This window comes from Papaver somniferum, chromosome 3 (genome assembly GCF_003573695.1).
Source record: "Papaver somniferum cultivar HN1 chromosome 3, ASM357369v1, whole genome shotgun sequence".
NCBI classification, from domain to species: domain Eukaryota; kingdom Viridiplantae; phylum Streptophyta; class Magnoliopsida; order Ranunculales; family Papaveraceae; genus Papaver; species Papaver somniferum.
This window is the reverse complement of record NC_039360.1, coordinates 212,023,919-212,033,305: the sequence shown is the minus strand read 5'-3', so window position 1 is coordinate 212,033,305 and position 9,387 is coordinate 212,023,919.

Genomic DNA, 9,387 nt, shown 5'->3' with positions numbered 1-9,387 from the left:
AAAACTCTATCACCAACCCCCGTTCTAAATCCAAACCCTAAAATAAAAAACAATAACAAAAACTAAATCCAAAAATTCGAAAAAGAGAAATAAAAACTAACCAGTAACTAAGCAAAACCCAGCATCGAATCCAAATAAAGAAGAAAACAAGAGATCCAACGAAGAAATCTCCAGAAAAAAAAATAAAGAAAAAATCTTGACTCAACATCGCCTAAAAAATCGCCCCTGGAAACTCTCTTGACCATTCTCTCTCCATTACTCCCTCCTAAACTATGGGTAACATATTTACATCAATCATCTTACCTTCTTGATAATGACAGTAATTCAAACAATCAAGAAGCCACGAACTAAGATAGTGCGGGAGTTTGACGTCTTGTTAGAGCACTGCTCGTTCGAACTCGCAAGCATTGCTATCTCAAGCTTGTTTGTCAAGTTTAGTTGTCAAAATTATAAGTCTTTATTTTTAATCTACTTATAGCTATGTCTCGGATTATGATAGAATGTGTACCTGAGCTTTATACTTCACGACGTTCATCGATTTAAGACGAAGAACTACTAAGGGGAGCTTGTGGAACTTCATCAACAAAAGGTACGTGGAGACTTGAACTCATCTATCACTCAAAAGTCTATTTCTATTCTATCTCCTATTGAGACAAAAGTGGTATAGCTATATAGACTTTACTTTACACACATTTGATATTTAGAGCTGAGTTTAACTCGCTTATATCTTTCTCAAAATATGTATTGGAAATATTTTTTCTTTAACCACATTCATCATTATTCTTGACGAAAGTCACAAGATGATCATGTGAAAATCACCTGGTAACATCTTAAATGATTTGTGTGAGACAATCATTTGATGTAGGCTTGGAATGTTTCGTATTGATCATTCGATCACTTGAAAATTGCTTTGACGCTAATAGTTTGTGTGAGACATCTATTCCCGTCTTCTAAGAATGTTTCAATGATTGAAATGGGAGTTAAGAGATAAAACCCATGTATGGATATATTACGGTTTGTGTACTTAGTGTATGAACTGTTTTTGTCGGAATTCAGGACCGGAAGTTTGCATACCTGTTCTCAAACTTATTCAACTGTTTAAGTCAGGGTACTTAAGTTTGCATACCCGTTCTCAAACTGATTTAACTGTTGAATTCCGGGAATCAAGTTTGGGTACCCGTTCGTAAACGGTTTCAACTGAGTTCTGTTCGAAGCTAAAGTTTGCATACCCGTTTACAAACTGTCGACTTATGACCAATGTCCGGAACTTAAGTTCGCGTACCCGTTCGCAAACTTAAGCGGTTCAAGTTCTTAAATCGGTTAAGTATGATTTCATACTCATGAACAAATACATTTATAAATTAAGGAATGCAATCTTTGCAAACCGTGGCTAAAATGTTCATAACTGATTATTTTGAATCAAACCGATTTTCCTTTAATTGTGTCTTGTATACTTTTATGAGAATATAAACAATTGAACAACTATATGAGTAACACAATTAGATTCATTTGATTATCAATTGATCTAGAAGTGTTAAGATGAACAAGGTTAAGAGAAAAATGTTCATATGGCTAACTTCGGTTAACTGTTATTGAGCCAACTCAATATACATGTTTAGGTACAGTTACCCATATAGAAGTGAAGGTATATTTCATTTGTGTGTAACAAACTAAGTCAACCTAACAGTTGAAAGATATTAGTTTGAATCTTAAATCAGGTTTCATCTAACAGTGAATATTTATTGATTTATTCCAAAGTTATCAAACCATGATTTGAAGACTATATAAGGGAGAACTCTAGCAACTGGGAAACCTAATCCCCACACCTCATGTGTGATACTAGTTTTGACTAGAGTCGATTCTCCTTTAACCTAGGTTTTTCCTAAAACCATTATAGGTTAACGACTTAAAGACTTCATTGGGATTCTGAAGCCAGACCCAATTATTTTCTCTGTAGTTGCGTGTTCTGATCTTACTTTGTTCTATTGTATTGAGTATTATCTTCTCTAAGATTTGCTAGAGATTTATCTCCTATAGGTAAGATATAAAAAGTAATCATGAAAATCTTCATCTTATTCTTTGTGATTCCGCAATAACTTGTTCTACTACCATATAGTTAAGTTATTGTGAGGTGATTGATATTACTAGGTTGTTCTTTGGGAATATAAGACTGGTGTATCAATTGGTTCCTATTCACCTTGATTTATCAAAAGACGGAACAAAAACTCGTATGTATTTTTATAGGAGACAGATTTATCTATTCGATAGACTTTTCTGCGTGAGACAGATTTGTTTATCAAGTCTTTGACTTTGGGTCGTAGAAAATATTAGTTGTGGGTGAGATCATCTAAGGGAATCAAGTGCGTAGAGTCCTGCTGGGATTCAGAGGCGTAAGGAACACGACTGTACCTTAATCAGTGTGAGATTGGTTAGGGCTCAACTACATTCCATCCCGAAGTTAACTTGTAGTAGGTTGGGGTCTGTAGCGGCTTAATACAATGTGGTGTTCAAATTTGGAAGAGAAACTTGCAGAAATTGAAGTAAGGATTAACTCCCAGCAAGCAAGTTTTGATGACAGAGAAAGCGCTTATCTCGCTCGAGAAAAACGCCATGAGGATGATTTAGCTGTTGCTCTTGATAAAATCAAGATGTTGGAAGATGACTTGAAAAGTTCAATACTAGTTTAAGCAAATTAACCACTATGCTAGGAGCAAGTAAAAATCACTGTGATACACGAGGATTGGGCTATAAGGGAATAGATGCTCCAAGTAATAGCAAAGAGGTAAAATTTGTCAAGGCTAGTGATTCTTCTCAACAAAAGGTTTCCACTGATGGCAAAAGTGAAATTCCTTCACCGACAGTTAAGCTTCGAAAGAGCAAAGTATATCAACCTCCAAAAATAACAAACATGAATTCGGGTAAGAACGCTCCTTATATTTATCATTATTGTGGAAACAAAGGTCACATGGAAAGGAGATGTCGTTTTCGTATAAGGAATGAGAAAATTCATGACGTTCTTGTTTGGGCATCACAAGAAGTTGTAAAACCAAGATCTTATGTTAAGGATAATCCCCTTAACATTACAGGTCGTAACTATCCAACCTTTAGGCAAAGGAATCAATGCTGTGATAAACCTAGTTTTTCATATAAGCGTCATCGTAATGGTTATCAAAAGGATAACTTCGTAAAGACGAAGACAAGATACGATGCTCCAAATTGGAGAAAGACTAACTTGCAAAAGAATAGTCAATCCAATTCTCTTCCGAGAATTCTCGACGAGAGTAATGGGAAGAAGGTTAAGGTTGTTCCTAAACACACTCAGAAGTGGATACCAAAGAAAGTCAATGATGCTTTGAGTGTGAAAAGGATTGATCTCCTAGAAAATTCCATGAATATGGAGAAGGCAGTATCCATGATGTTGGAACTTAAAAAGTTCTTTGGAAAGATGGATTTGGATGTGAAAGGTTCTAAAAGCGACATCTTTCATGATAATCCAAAAGTGAAACGGAATAAGCCAAAAACTATAGATGGTGAAAAATCCATAGTTGTGGAAAAGTATGTTTCAGTCACTTGTGGTAAGCAAAAAATTGCTCACCTCAACACAACTTGATTATGTTGTAAGTGCATCCTTACCAAGGAATTCCCTGCTATGTATACGGTGAGGGAAGCACGAGAACTGGGGCGCACATATTGTGTTAGGGAAGATACCGAACTTTTGGTAATGCCGTCGGATTCACGATTGGATTCTTCTAAAAGGTAGGTCTATAAATTTGATAAAGATTTATGTTTTTATTATTTGCTTAAAGTGCTTATCATGATCCATGTACCTTGTGTATCGTTTATGTCTACCTAACTTGATTTGTGTTTAAGGTTCTTAAATGTTTAGGCTTGAAAATAGTAGTTTGGATGTTTGGCCTTCATGGTACACATACCAGGTATGCATACCATCTTTTAAAATTTAAATCAAGGGACTCCAGTTCGCATACCAGTTTGCAAACTGCTCCAGGTCACGAAATCCAGTTTGCAAACTTTTCCTATCTTCGGTAGTCGATAAAAAGCTTGTTTTGGTCGTAACTTCTTCGTCCGAACTCGGAATAACCTCATTCGTTTTTCATTCTTTTCCTCTTTGAATTCTCTTAAAAATGGTGATGAGAAATCCTGGATTTGGAAGAGTTAAGATTGGTCTTTGTCCCGTCTCTTGTTTTGTGTGTTTTTCTCCGTTTCGTCGCACTTGTTCCACTTCTATTGGAGTTGGGCACTTGGATTCTTGGAGTAATTTTCTTATATGTCTAGAAAATTCTTATGAGAATTTATTCTTGTGTTTTAAGAAGGATAACTAGGGTTTGGAATAGCAAATATTGTGGTTACACATAGCTATTGCCAACGATTTTCATCTTGCAATGTTTTAGATTTATTTATTTAAATTCTAAGTAATTTGGAAGATGATTTTGCAGTATTAATCTTTATGATTTTTTATATTGCAAAATTTTTATGAGATATGTATGTTTACGTCCGTGAGCTATGATTATCTCATAAATGTCAAAAGTTAAGTTTATTATATCATTATGCAAATATTGGTAAAAGATAGAATGGACTTTTGAATATTCCGCAGTATTGATCTTTCCCTGATCCACTTCTATGTGAAAGTACTGTATGGCTCCGTAAGTTTTCTTATGTTGAGCATTTTCGATTAAATTAATCATTGAGGTTCCCTTGTGGTTAATTTAATTGAGTTTATTGAATACAAATTCATGTTTCATGTGATTTGTAAATGTCCAAAGAAATCCTTCTTTTCTTGTAAAAGTAAGGCCGCTCTTGTTGTTCTCTCGGGAATGACATTTTATGTGGGATAATTCTTAATTGAACCTGTGCTTAATTGCCAAAATCTTTGTGGGGAGTGTGGCTGTGGAATATTGTATGAGTTATCTTGTATCTTTATAAACTCCTTGATGAATACACTAAGTTTCGACTATGTGAAATCATCGAAACAAAGTTGATATGTTCTCTTTTAGTCATGAAGTATCTCTTTGAGAATTTCATTATGATCCCGATATTTTTTGTACCTTTGCAAATTTATATTGACAAAAAGGGGGAGAATTATTTTGTAGTTCACACTACATATACATATGGTTTACATATCATTATGTAAGGGGGAGTGGTTTTCATGTGAGATGAAGTATTGACCAAGGGGGAGTGATACATATCACCATAGTATTATTTTCAAAGTTGTGATACAACTAGATTTTGATGTTGTGTAATAATACTATGACACTGTATAACAATAATTGAGAACATCTGTTTCTTATTGTTATGGCTACGGATTTTCAACAACTATGATGCTGAGTTGAACACGTTCAGAATCACTGGATTACTTGGAGTGACGAAGAATTCAAGGAATGTTGAAGAACTAAGGAAATCAAGCATTTGTATGAGAATCTACAGAGTTTATTTATTTTGTAATCCATATGTATTGATAGTTTTGTCACTAAAACTGACAAAAGGGGAGATGGTTAGAACACTGCTCGCTCGAACTCGCAAGCGTTGCTATCTCAAGCTTGTTTGTCAAGTTTAGTTGCCAAAACTATAAGTCTTGATTTCTAGTTTACTTATAGCTATGTCTCGGATTATGATAGATGTGTACAGTTGAGCTTTAGACTTTACGTCGTTCATCGATTGAAGACGAAGAACTACTAAGGGGAGCTTGTGGAATTCATCAACAAAAGTTATGTGGAGACTTGAACTCATCTATCGCTCAGAATTCTATTTTTATTCTATCTCCTATTGAGACAAAAGTCGTATAACTATATAGACTTTACTTTATACACATTTGATATTTCGAGATGAGTTTAACTATCTTATATCTTTCTCGAAATATGTGTTGGAAAGCTTTTTTCTTTAACCACGTTCATAATTATTCTTGACGAAAGTCAAAAGATGATCATGTGAAAATCACCCGGTAACATCTTACATGATTTGTGTGAGACAGTCATTTGATGTAGGCTCGGAATATTTCGTAATGATCATTTGATCACTTGAAATTGCTTTGAAGCTAATAGTTTGTGTGAGAAAGCTATTCCCGTCTTCTAAGAATGTTTCAATGATTTAAATGGGAATTAAGATCTAAAACCCATGTCTGGATACATTATTGTTTGTGTACTTACTGTATGAACTGTTTTGTCGGAATTCAAGACCGGAAGTTTGCATACCCATTCACAAACTTATTCAACTGTTTAAGTCCGGGTACTTAAGCTTGCATACCCGTTCGTAAACTGATTTAACTGTTAAATTCCGGGAACCAAGTTTGCGTACCCGTTCGCAAACGGTTTCAACTGGGTTCGGTCCGGAGCTAAAGTTTGCGTAACCGTTTGCAAACTATCGTCTTGTGACCAATGTCCGGAACTTAAGTTCGCGTACCCGTTTGCAAACTTAAGTGGTTCAAGTTCTTAAACCGGTTAAGTATGATTTCATACTCATGAACAAATATATTTATAAATTAAGGAGTGCAATCTTAGCAAACCATGGCTAAAATGTTCATTAACTGATTCTTTTGAATCAAACCGATTTTGCTTCAATTGTGTCTTGTATACTTCTATGAGAATATAAACAATTGAACAACTCTATGAGTAACACAATTAGATTCATTTGATTACCAATTGATCTAGAAATGTTAAGATAAACAAGCTTAAGAGAAAAGTGATCATATGGATAACTCCGGTTAACTGTTATTGAGCTAACTCAATATACACGTTTAGGTACGGTTACCGATATCTAAGTGAAAGTATATTTCATTTGTGTGTAACAAGCTAAGTCAATCTAGCGGTTGAAACATATTAGCTTTAATTTTAAATCAAGTTTCATCTGGCGGTGAATATTGATTGATTTGTTCGAAATTTATCAAACCCTGGTTTGAAGACTATATAAGGGAGAACTCTAGCAACTGGGAAACCGATCCCCACACCTCCTGTGGGATACTATTTGCGACTAGAGTCGATTCTGCTTTAACCTAGGTGTTTCCTAAAACCATTATGGGTTAACGACTTAAGGAATTCATTGGTATTTTGAAGCCAGATCCAATTATTTTCTCTGTAATTGCATGTTATGAACTTACTTTGTTCTATCGTAATGAGTACTATCTTCTCTAAGATTTGCTCGAGCTTAATCTCCGATAGGTAAGATATAAAAATTAATCACAAAGCTGTTCGTCTCATTCTTTGTGATTCCGCAATAACTTGTTCTACTACCATATAGCTAAGTTATTATGAGGTGATTCATATTACCAGGCTGTTCTTTAGGAATATAAGACCTCTATACCAATTGGTTCTTGTTCACCTTGATTTATAAAAAGACGGAACAAAAAGTCGTAGGAATTTCGGTGTAAGACATATTTATCTATTCAATAGACTTTTCTGTGTGAGACATATTTTTTTATCAAGTCTTCGACTTTGGGTCGTAGCAACTCTTAGTTGTGGGTGAGATCAACTAAGGGAATCAAGTGCGTAGAGTCCTGATGGGATTCAGAGGCATATGGAATGCGACTTTACCTTAATCCGTGTGATATTGATTAGGGCTTAACTACATTCCTGTCCGAAGTTAACTTGCAGTAGGTTAGAGTCTGTAGCGGATTAGTACAGTGTGGTGTTCAAATCTGGACTAGGTCCCGGGGTTTTTCTGCATTTGTGGTTTCCTCGTTAACAAAACTTCTGGTGTATGTGTTATTTCTTTTCTGTATTTTATTTGTTTATATAATTGAAATATCACAGTTTGTGCGTAGTTTAATCGACATAAAGTACTCATATACTATGGAGTTTGCGAATACCGATATATACTCAAACAATTTTGAACGCCTTTCAAGGATTTTGGCGTGGCCATTGTTCCGCTGCATCCAACTACATTGTGATGTATCTCCTAACACCTCTGCATATATCCCGATGGGAAATTTGGATCTCATAGCTGATGGTATTCCGCTGGATCCTCTATACACGATGACTAGACATGTATTATAAGTTGTCTTTGATGTTGCGCTCCTGGTGTAATAGACCAGAAAATTTTCTCTCCTGGTGTGAGTAAGGGGGATGTAAAAGTTTTAAGATAGATTTGTTCTTACCTAGAAAATATTCAATGATTCGCTTTTCAAAATATGCTTCATGAGTAGGATTCTTCAAATGTAACTCTACACTGTTCTAACTTGTATCTTACTTTGCCAAGATTTCATCAACTTATCCAGCGACGGAATCTTCATTAGCGGTTTCTTTGACGATGAAATCTTCATCATTGGTTACAAGATATTTGAGCAAAGAAGAAAAACAAACTAAATGGAAATGAATTCCGAGAAAAACCATTCTTTATGCGATTTAATCGGATCTCATTTATACTTGTATTTGTCTTACTCCAGCAATCCTTCTGTTTCTTTTATCGAATTTCTCGGTATTGTACTTTTACAGTATTTTTTTGTTACTTTGTGTTCTTTCGATCTTAAACTCATTATAACCTCGAATTTTCATTAATGAAAAGGTTCATTGTTTATAAAAAAAAAGATGATATATTCCAAGTGATGAAGTGACACTGTACCTGGAAGATGAAAATCAAGAAATGTATATAGAAATTTTACGTCAAATGGATGAAGACTCAATTGAAGATAAAAGACGTAAATATTATATACTGCAATTACATTCGGAGATGATACCAAAGCCTTTAGAGCCACACGAAGTTATGACTAGACGATGAACATGGCGAGATCAATATTTTTACCACGACAAGATGAATCATGATTATTTTAATCCTGGATGTGTGTTTCTATGCAGTTTTCAGCGGCGATTCCGTACGGGCCACAACTTGACTGAAAGGATTATTGCTGAGCTTTGTCAGGTACAACCTTTATTTAATTATCATTAGGATGCACGACATGTGCGAGGCTTATTTAGTCCTGAACAAAAGGTCACTACAACTATCAGAATACAATATTATGGGTACTAGCGGGTTCCACAAATGAGTATATATGTATGGGCAAACAACCATATTTAAGTATCTCTAATTTTTTTGTGAAACAATAGTCAACCATTTTGGTCCAACTTTCTTACGAAAACCAATTTAGATAGATGTCGATATAATCACTGCCAAAAACAAAACTAGGGAGTTTCCAGGAATGCTAAGTAGTCTTGATTGCATGTATTGGACGTGTCATTCGTGTCCTGTTGAATGTGCAGGTCAATATAAGGGTGACTATCCAAAACCAACTGTAATATTGGAATCTTCGCTTCTTATGATTGTTGCATTTAGCATGCTCTTTTTGGACACTCGGGTTCACAAAATGATATCGACGTTTTACATTAATTACCATTGTTTGAAGATCTTAATCATGTGATGATGCCACACTATAATTTCACCATC